Below are 8,786 nucleotides of genomic sequence, written 5' to 3' on the forward strand. Positions count from 1 at the left end.
TGCGCCAGTGGGCGTTTGAGACCCCGCCCGTATGTACACATACGTGGCCATATTTTCTTTCTTGCACCCTGGCCGCTGTACATACGTGTAAATGCTACGTGCGCGCCTCTACTACGACACGTGCGCGCCTCTACTACGACACATGCGCGCCTCTACATCGACCAGTATGTACGTACACGTTCGCGACCAGAATGACAATGCTATGTACGCTTCGACCAGGTGGGTCCCGACTGTCAGGCACTTCCTTGCCTGCGAAGATGTAGCTGGTCGGTCGCAGCAGTCAGGGGGCGAATCATCTTTTTTTGCCCAGACACACTTCCTTGCATGCGAAGATGTAGCTCGTCGGTCCCAGCAGTCAGGGGGAAACATTTTTTTCACGAAATATAGTGGCCCGTCCGGTGGGTCCCAGCTGTTAGGTGGAGGAATCATTATTTTCCGCGTAATAAGGAGGCACTTCCTTGCTGCGGCCGTGGACCCAGCTGTCATCCTCTCCACGTACAGTCCACGCCCGATGGAAGTCGTTCCTTGACCACGTTGACCATGCCGCGCCGAGAGCACCAGGGCGGGGGACGGCGGCGAGGCCTAGGAAGGGGACAACACGGAGGCAGGGAAGACTCAGCAGTTGTTTCCCATGCGGAGGGGAGTACGACTGTACGAGGGTTTACTAGTTCGTCTGCCGTCGCTGGAGAATAACAGCAGATGTGGGTGAGTAGAGGGATGGCTAGGCCAGCGATGGGAGTACGGTCGGGCGGTGAGGCCTGCGCGGAAGCACAGCCGGCCGCGAGGAGGAGGGAGCAGGCAGTCCCGCCGGCGCTTGTTTGAGCGGCTGGAGCAGGAAGAGCAGAGATTGAAGAAGCACGGCGGCTGCTAGATGGACATCCAATAGTCGGTGCTTGTGCATCAACCTTTTTTTAGGAAAGCCTCAAATCTGTGGAAAACACCATACAGCCCATCTGCCATTATTTCTAATAATTTACAGCCCATTTGCTAACTCTGAAGGTTTTTTTGGAGCCCATATTCTTTTTGTTAGCATTACAGCCCATATTGTGGCAATGGTTAAAAAATTATACGAAATTTTGCATATTTCGGTGCGGTCCGAACTGTTTTTAATCCCGAAATTTCGAATCACATTCAAACTGATTTTAAAAATAAATGTATATCAATATAAAATCCAACAAATTCTCCACGCATAAAAATTAATGTAATTTAAAATCTTTAAATGAAAAAATGATTTTTGAATCTAATTGTTGGTTTGATGTGTTTTAAAAATGTACAACCCATTGCTCATCACTGATGGGCTATTTTCGCGGCTAGCCGAATGAAAGCTCTCCTCGTCTTGAAAGATTTGCAGCCCAACAGGCCTGACAAAGTGACTTACTTGGCAAATCACAAAAAAACTGGTCTGTGGCCGTGGACCCAGTTGTTAGCCTCTCCACGTACAGTACTCTTCCGATGGAAGTCGTTCCTTGACCACGTTGACCACGCCGCGCGGAGAGCACCACGGCGGTGGACGACGGCGAGGCCTAGGAAGGGGACGATGCGGCGGTGGAAGCCCGCGCGGAGAGAACTACTAGGGTTCACTGGTTCGGCTGCGGTGTGAGGCTGCCGTCGCCACAGGGCCTGGCCAGCGGTGGGAATAGTAGGGGCGGTGAGGCCTCTGCGGCAGCACAGCCGGCCACGGGAGGCAGGAGCATGCGGCACGACCGGCGCTGCTTTGGGCGGCTGGAGCAAGAAGACCAGAGGTTGAAGAAGCACTATGGCCATTGGATGGACATTGTACGGTCACTGGAGCTAGAATCGTTCATATTGACTAAGTTGACAAAGCCTTCGTCCCCGTCAACTTAGTAGGCCCACAAGTCAGCCTCCCAGCAAGGTGGGTCCCAGCTAGCCGGGGGAGAATTCATTTTTTTGTGCGTAATAAGGAGGCACTTCTGGTGGGTACGAGCTGACAGCGGGGGGAACGTTTTTTTCATGAAATACGGTGGCCCGTCCGGTGGGTCCCAGCAGTCAGGGGGAAACAATTTTTTTCGCAAAATACTGGTGGCCCGTCCGGTGGGTCCCCACTGTCAGGTGGAGGAATAATTATTTTCCGCGTAATAAGGACGCACTTCCTTGCGGCTGCCGTGGACCCAGCTGTCAGCCTCTCCACGTACAGTACTCTTCCGATGGAAGTCGGTCATTAACCACGTTGACCACGCCGCGTCGAGAGCACCAGGGCGGTGGACGACGGCGAGGACTAGGAAGGGGACAACTCGGAGCCGGGAAAGACGCAACAGTGGATGCCCACGCGAAGAGGAGTACGAGGGTTCACTGGTTCGGCTACGGTGTGAGGCTGCTGTCGCCGCAGAATAACAGGGGGTGTGGGTGAGTAGAGGGATGGCCTGGCCAGCGGTCGGAGTAGTAGGGGGCGGTGAGGCCTCCACGGCATCACAGTCGGCCACGGGAGGCAGGAGCACGCGGCACGACCGGCGCTGGTTTGGGCGGCTGGAGCAAGAAGACCAGAGGTTGAAGAAGCAGTACGGCCGTTGGATGAACATCGTATGGTAACAGGAACTATAATCGTTCATATTTACTAAGTTGACAAAGCCCTCCATCCCCGTCAACTTGGTAGGCCCACAAGTCAGCCTCCCACTATGCTGGGTTCCAGCTGGCAGGGGGAATATTCATTTTTTGTGCGTAATAAGGAGGCACTTCCTTGCATGCGAAGATAGCTGGTGGGTCCGACATGTCAGTGGGGGGCACTTTATTTCGCGAAATACAGAGGCCCTTCCGGTGGTCCCAGATGTCAGGTGGAGGAATCATTATTTTGCACGTAATAAGGAGGCATTTCATTATGTGCGGCCGTGGACCCATCTGTCAGCCTCTCCACGCACAGTCTACTTCCGATGGTGTCATTCGTTGACCACGTTGACCACACCACGCCGAGCGCATCCAAGGTGGTGGACAACGGCGAGGCCCCGGACAGCAACGAGCCGGAGATGGGAAGACGCGGGAGTAGAGTCGCAGACAGAGTGGTGTACAAGTGTTAACTGGTTCTAGTGCGGTGTGGTTCGGTAGTCGGTGGAGAAGAACAGGAGGTGCGGAGGGGTGGAGGGATGGCCTGGCCAACGGTGGAGTAGCACTTCATAACGAAGCGTGCTAAGCAGAGCTGCTAGCACCAAGAGGTGGGAGGTGGTCCCGGCGGCGCTGGAGGAAGAAGACGAGAGGTTGAAGATGGATGCCGGCGTTGGATGTAAATCCAACGGCTAACATGTCAGAATCATTTGTTGACTAAATTGACAACGACTTGCATTGGCTTTGTCCTATTGGCCCACATTTCAGCCTCCAAAAATGTGGCACGTATTCAACCCATTTTTTAGAATTTACAGTCTTTTTTTGCGCGGTAGAATTTACAGTCAATTTGATCATTTTTTGAATTACGGCCATTAGCTGGGCTGGGTGAACAAATAATGTAGCGTCCATGCGGCCCGTTTATTTTATTTCCTAAATAATTACATCCCATTTGCACTTTCTCGAAATACATGATTTTGTTGGGCTGATTCTAATTATAATGTTGGGTTGGGCCAGCAATGTTATCAAAAAATAAAAAGGGGCTGAGCATTTTGTTATAAATATATTTAAATAATAAGTGATATTATTACATTCGTCCTTAAATTTACAGTCTTACCAAGCTTTATATAATAACATTATAAAATAATTTTTTTAGAAAAACTGGGAGCATCTCCCCGGTTCCATTGCTGAGAACGAAACCACAACATATTCTGATACAGGAGCTCAAAGAGCAGTTCGAAAGCAAAGGTAGAAAAGGTTCAAACTAGGGGGGTGGGCGAACAAGTTCTCTGAATAACACAAATCACTTGAGCGGTGCCAAAGGCAGAGCGGATAGGGCACTCAAATGACACAAGGAGGGTCCAACGAAGCCTTTATGGTCTTCAGCCGAGGGGCCGTGTCAGCCTGCGACGACCAGTAAGCAAGCGGAGACACCGGGCTGGAAGGCGTAGCATGGTGGATGTCCCTCTTTTTCGGTGCCAGGTGCTCATCATCTTCATCAGAGATCTTGAGATGAGCCCACGGGTCCAGCCCCAGAGCAGGTCGAGCCTTGTTCAGCCACAGGTGATCACCAACGGTTTCTGGGGGATCTTGTTAGGGTTTCCATGAAGCTCATCAACTTGTCTTTGTCTGATCCGGAGGAGAGAATCACCCAGTTCCTCACCATGTTCTTGATCAACCTCAAGACCTGCGAAATAGAAATCCAGGAGGTGTTACTGAAAATCATAGTATTTCTATATTTCTAGAGGCACCAAAGGACAGCTGAGCTAACAGTGTTTAAAACTGAGCACTTTTCGGTAGCAATCCAGAATCTGGCGACAGATTCGAAGGATGAGTCAATCTGACTAGAGAAATATTCCTCAATGTGGGCCCAGAGATGTTTAGCAAATATACATTCAAAAAATAGGTGAGATCAAGACTCTTGTTCCAAGCAGTAAACACAATCAAGGGGTTTGATGATGTGTCTCTTCCTAAGGTTATCCCTAGTCATCAATTTGTTTTTGGAGAGAAGCCAGAGAAATACATGAATTTTAGGGGGAACTCTCAATTTCCAGACAGAAGGGATAAACACGGGTTGAACCCCTCTAAAGTTGATAACATGATAGAGGGAGCTGGAGGAATACTTCCCCTTATTGTCCAGCTGCCAAATTAGGGCATCCGGCTCGGCAGTAAAGGTAATGCTTTTGGCAATTTCCTCCAACTGGAACCATTGTTCCATGAGACTATCACTAAAGTTCCTTCTAAAAGAGAGTTTTAAGCATTGACCGTCCCAAACTTCATTGACACTTTTGTTAAGCTCATTGCGGACAAAGTAAATAGGCCAAAATTGGACTGCTAGGGGGGATTTGGCAAACCAAGTATCTTCCCAAAACCTGGTTCTGCTCCCATCCCCTATGTTCCATCTGTAGCCAAATTTCACAGCATGCATAATAGATTTTAATCCTTTCTAGAATCTAGAGGTCTTAGGGTTGGAGGAAGGGACAAAAATATTAGGTTTATTTCCTAGGTATTTATGGGCAATAAGAAGCTTCCAGGGTTTCAGGTCTTCCTCATAGAATCTTTTAATCCAAGACCCTAGAAGACAGATGTTAATTTCTTGGAGGTTAGGTATGCCTAGACCTCCAAAATCTTTTTTCATAGAGACTAGGGCCCAATTAGCAAGGTGTAGCTTCCTATTTCCCTCAAAATCATTCCACAAGCAATGAGACATCTGAGAATTGATGAGGTTCACTGCCCATTTAGGAACTTGAAGAAGGATAGGAGATACACTGGAATGCTAGCCAAACAAGCTTGTATGAGGATCAATCTACCTCTGCAAGACAGAAGTTTGCCCCTCCACCCAGCAATCCTTTTAATGATTTTATCCAGATGGGGTTGGATATCCTCTCTCCTCAGTTTATCATAGTGGAGAGTGATACCTAGGTACTTAATGGGGAAGTTACCTTTATTACAAACTAGAATAGAGAGGAAGTCGGCTAACTCCTGATCGTCCATGTTGATAGGGATGAGTTTACTTTTAGAGTAGTTGATTCTCATGCCTGAGACTTGTTCAAACCAGGTTAGAACAGTTTTCAGATTGCTAGCATGTGTGGAGTCATTTTCTAAGAAAAGGATGGTATCATCTGCATATTGAAGGCAGATGATGCCACCAGGGCAGACCTTAGGACAGAGCCCTGCAATCAGACTATGATCAACAGCTTTGCTCAACATTTTAGTAAGAACGTCCACTACTAAATTAAACAAAAGCGGGGAGATGGGGTCACCTTGCCTAAGGCCTTTACCAGCAAGGAAAAAAAATCAATTTCACAGTTATTTAACTTGACCCCAACAGACCCCCCATGAGTAAGTTGCTGGATCCAACTCTCCTCTATGAAAGGCTTGGAAAAGATCTAAGAGATCATTTTTCACCAAGTCCCAAAAATGCTGGTAAAACAAGAAGGGATTCCCATCAAGACCAGGAGCCCCATCAGGATAAGAGCTAAAAATGGCTTCCTTCACCTCTATCTCTAAAAAAGGGGCTTCTAGCAACTCATTTTTAGCAGGAGAGACTTTTTCAGAAGCAGAGAAAAAAAATTTGTAGAGAGAACCCAGCAGGGTTTTCTTTCTTAAACAGGTCTTTGTAGAAGTCACTAGCCACTTTCAGCATCTCATCTACCTCAGTAACAGGGCCATTAGGGCCATCAAGGCAGTGAATGAGGGTTTTCCTCTTCCTCTGGTTAGCTACTGCATGGAAGTAAGCAGTATTTCTATCACCCTCCTTAATGTTCCTATCTCTAGACCTTTGTTTGGCTTTGATTTCTTCTTGAAGCCAAATTTTCTTGACCTCTCCATGGACAAAGTTTAATCTATTAGTCTCAGCCTCAGAGAGGTTAGTGGTTTCTGCCTTAATATCTAGAGAATCAAACTCAAGCAGGAGAAGCCTTTTGTATCTTCTAATATTAGCTTCCTCATTGGAGTTCCACCCTTTGATAGTTCTTCTAAATCTCCTGATTTTGATCTGCCAATTTTCTAGGGGCAGCTGCTCCTAGTAGGCTCATTCCATATTTTCCTGACTAGCTCAGTAAAATCTTCTCTAAGCAACCACCACTTTTCAATTTTAAAACTATTGCTCTTTGGAGTTTGGTAAAGACCAGAGTCCCAGAGCAAAGGAGTGTGGTCACTACCACATCTGGGCAGAGCTCTACAACTAGAAAGGGGAAAAACTATCTAAGTGTCACAGAAAATTCTGTCAATGGTGGACATAATCCTGGAGTAGCACTTCCAACATATCTAGCTGAACTGTGGGTTTTCCTTCTGACAGGGCAATTCTCAACTTTATGGGTAACCATTTTGCAGATAAAACAACTCTTGGGCTTGACACAATTATGCAAATGATGCCCTGGTTCCCCACAGTTGCAGCAGATCACCTCAGAGTATGCCATAAGGCCCGGAGCAAGGGTAGGAGCAGTTTTCTGGATGTCCTATTTCTTCTTTTGCTGATTCTTGCCTTGAGATTTTCCACTGATCTGAGAGTCAGAACCACCAGCAGATTGATCTTGGGCAATTACAGGAGCCTGCCCAGATTGTGCCCCCATTTGGGGCGGAGGTGGGCCGTACCACTGCCCAACCAGCGCTCCCCCCATTGTGATAGGGGAAATTCATCGGAGTTCCTGGTTCCTTCTCATCCTCCAGCTAGATGTTGTCTCTTAGGAAGCAGAAATAACTACCAGACAACTCAATTGAAGCAGATTGCAAGCCTAATTTCAATCTTCTTAAGGTTTGGGGGAGGGTTAAGGTAGGGGATGCACCTGCTCCGGCTCCGGTGGCGTGCTGGTGGGCAGGAGTCCAGTCAAGCATTCCCATCTCGCAGCACGGCGTGGATGTCCTGAATTCACTTCTCCTTTCGCCCATCGAACGAACACAATCGGCGGCTCACTGGGGTGGGGCATCCTATGCTTCTCCAAGAAATCTCCTTCGAAGTAGATCCGCAGGGCTAGATTCAGCAGCTCCCAATCCACATGATCCTTGCACATCCGAGCATACCTGCGCGAGTGAGAGAACGGATTCGGTCCCTCCTTGGCTTCATCCCTCGCAGCTTCCTCCTCTGCTTCCCTCCATTAGCGCGTGCACTGGGTCGTCGCGGATCCGCATCGCCCGCTCCCTCCATCTCCTCCCTCGAGTCTCCCGCAGCACCGCCGGCGGGACGGAGTCGAGCAGCTGGAGCATTCGCGGGAAGGCTTTGTAGACATGTCGGAGATGCATCTTGTACATCTGCCTGTCTTCTAGCCATTCCCAAGTGGATATGGCCGATGACTCCATGGGGTGCGCGAGCGGACTTGCTGAGGGGGGCAGGCGCGCCCGGAGTCAGGAGGCAGGGGGTGGCGGCGAGATCTATGGCGGCGGCGAGGGTGGAGGTAGTGGTGGGGGCGGCGGCGAGGGTGGAGGTGGTGGCGGGGGCGAAGGGGATCGCTAGAGTGGTCATCTATTTGCCAATTATGTGAACTAAATAGTCAACATATAAAATAACTTTAATATATATAATATAGTTAGAAGGGAAACATAAGTTGGACCTGGCGTTCCTATTCTTATATAGAAAAATAGAACAAACCTATGCGTTTTCTTCAAAAAAAAATACATAAATTGGGCTGCCAAAAATAAAACCTCGGATGGGAGGTCCATAGGCCGGTCGATACATGACGGCCCTAAGAAAATACAAACAGGCCTATGGACCTCCCATCCGAGGACATGGGCTACGCATGTTAAAAATGAAAGCCTAGATGGGGCAGCCCAAAACCACGTCCAACACTTGCCAAAACTTTGTTCCTCGTTTTCTCTGTGTTCCGCATACTCGACATTGTGTGGGCATTTTGACAGTGCATCATATGAAGATGTGCTATGCATGAATGTTGATCAGCATGATGTTAACTGGCTGGTAGTTCCATTTTCGACCATGAATAAAACTTCCAACATGATGTTAACCCTGTTTGAAAAGGCCGTGTTAATATAAATGCTCTGCCTCTGAAAGTTATAGTTTCTTATCTGAAACTGAACTTGCAGTTTCTTATGTGAAACTGAAACTTGCAGTTTATTCTCTGATAATCACATTGTCTACACTTTTATACTCCTATGAAACTACATTTTTTTAAGTGCTAAACATAGATATCTAGAATTCATAAAATACTTCATATGCTCAATACTGCAAATCTGAAATTCAAAAGACATTCATATCTGAAAGTACTCTCAAAATACACAACACA

Source organism: Triticum dicoccoides, chromosome 7A (assembly GCF_002162155.2).
Source record: "Triticum dicoccoides isolate Atlit2015 ecotype Zavitan chromosome 7A, WEW_v2.0, whole genome shotgun sequence".
Taxonomy (NCBI): domain Eukaryota; kingdom Viridiplantae; phylum Streptophyta; class Magnoliopsida; order Poales; family Poaceae; genus Triticum; species Triticum dicoccoides.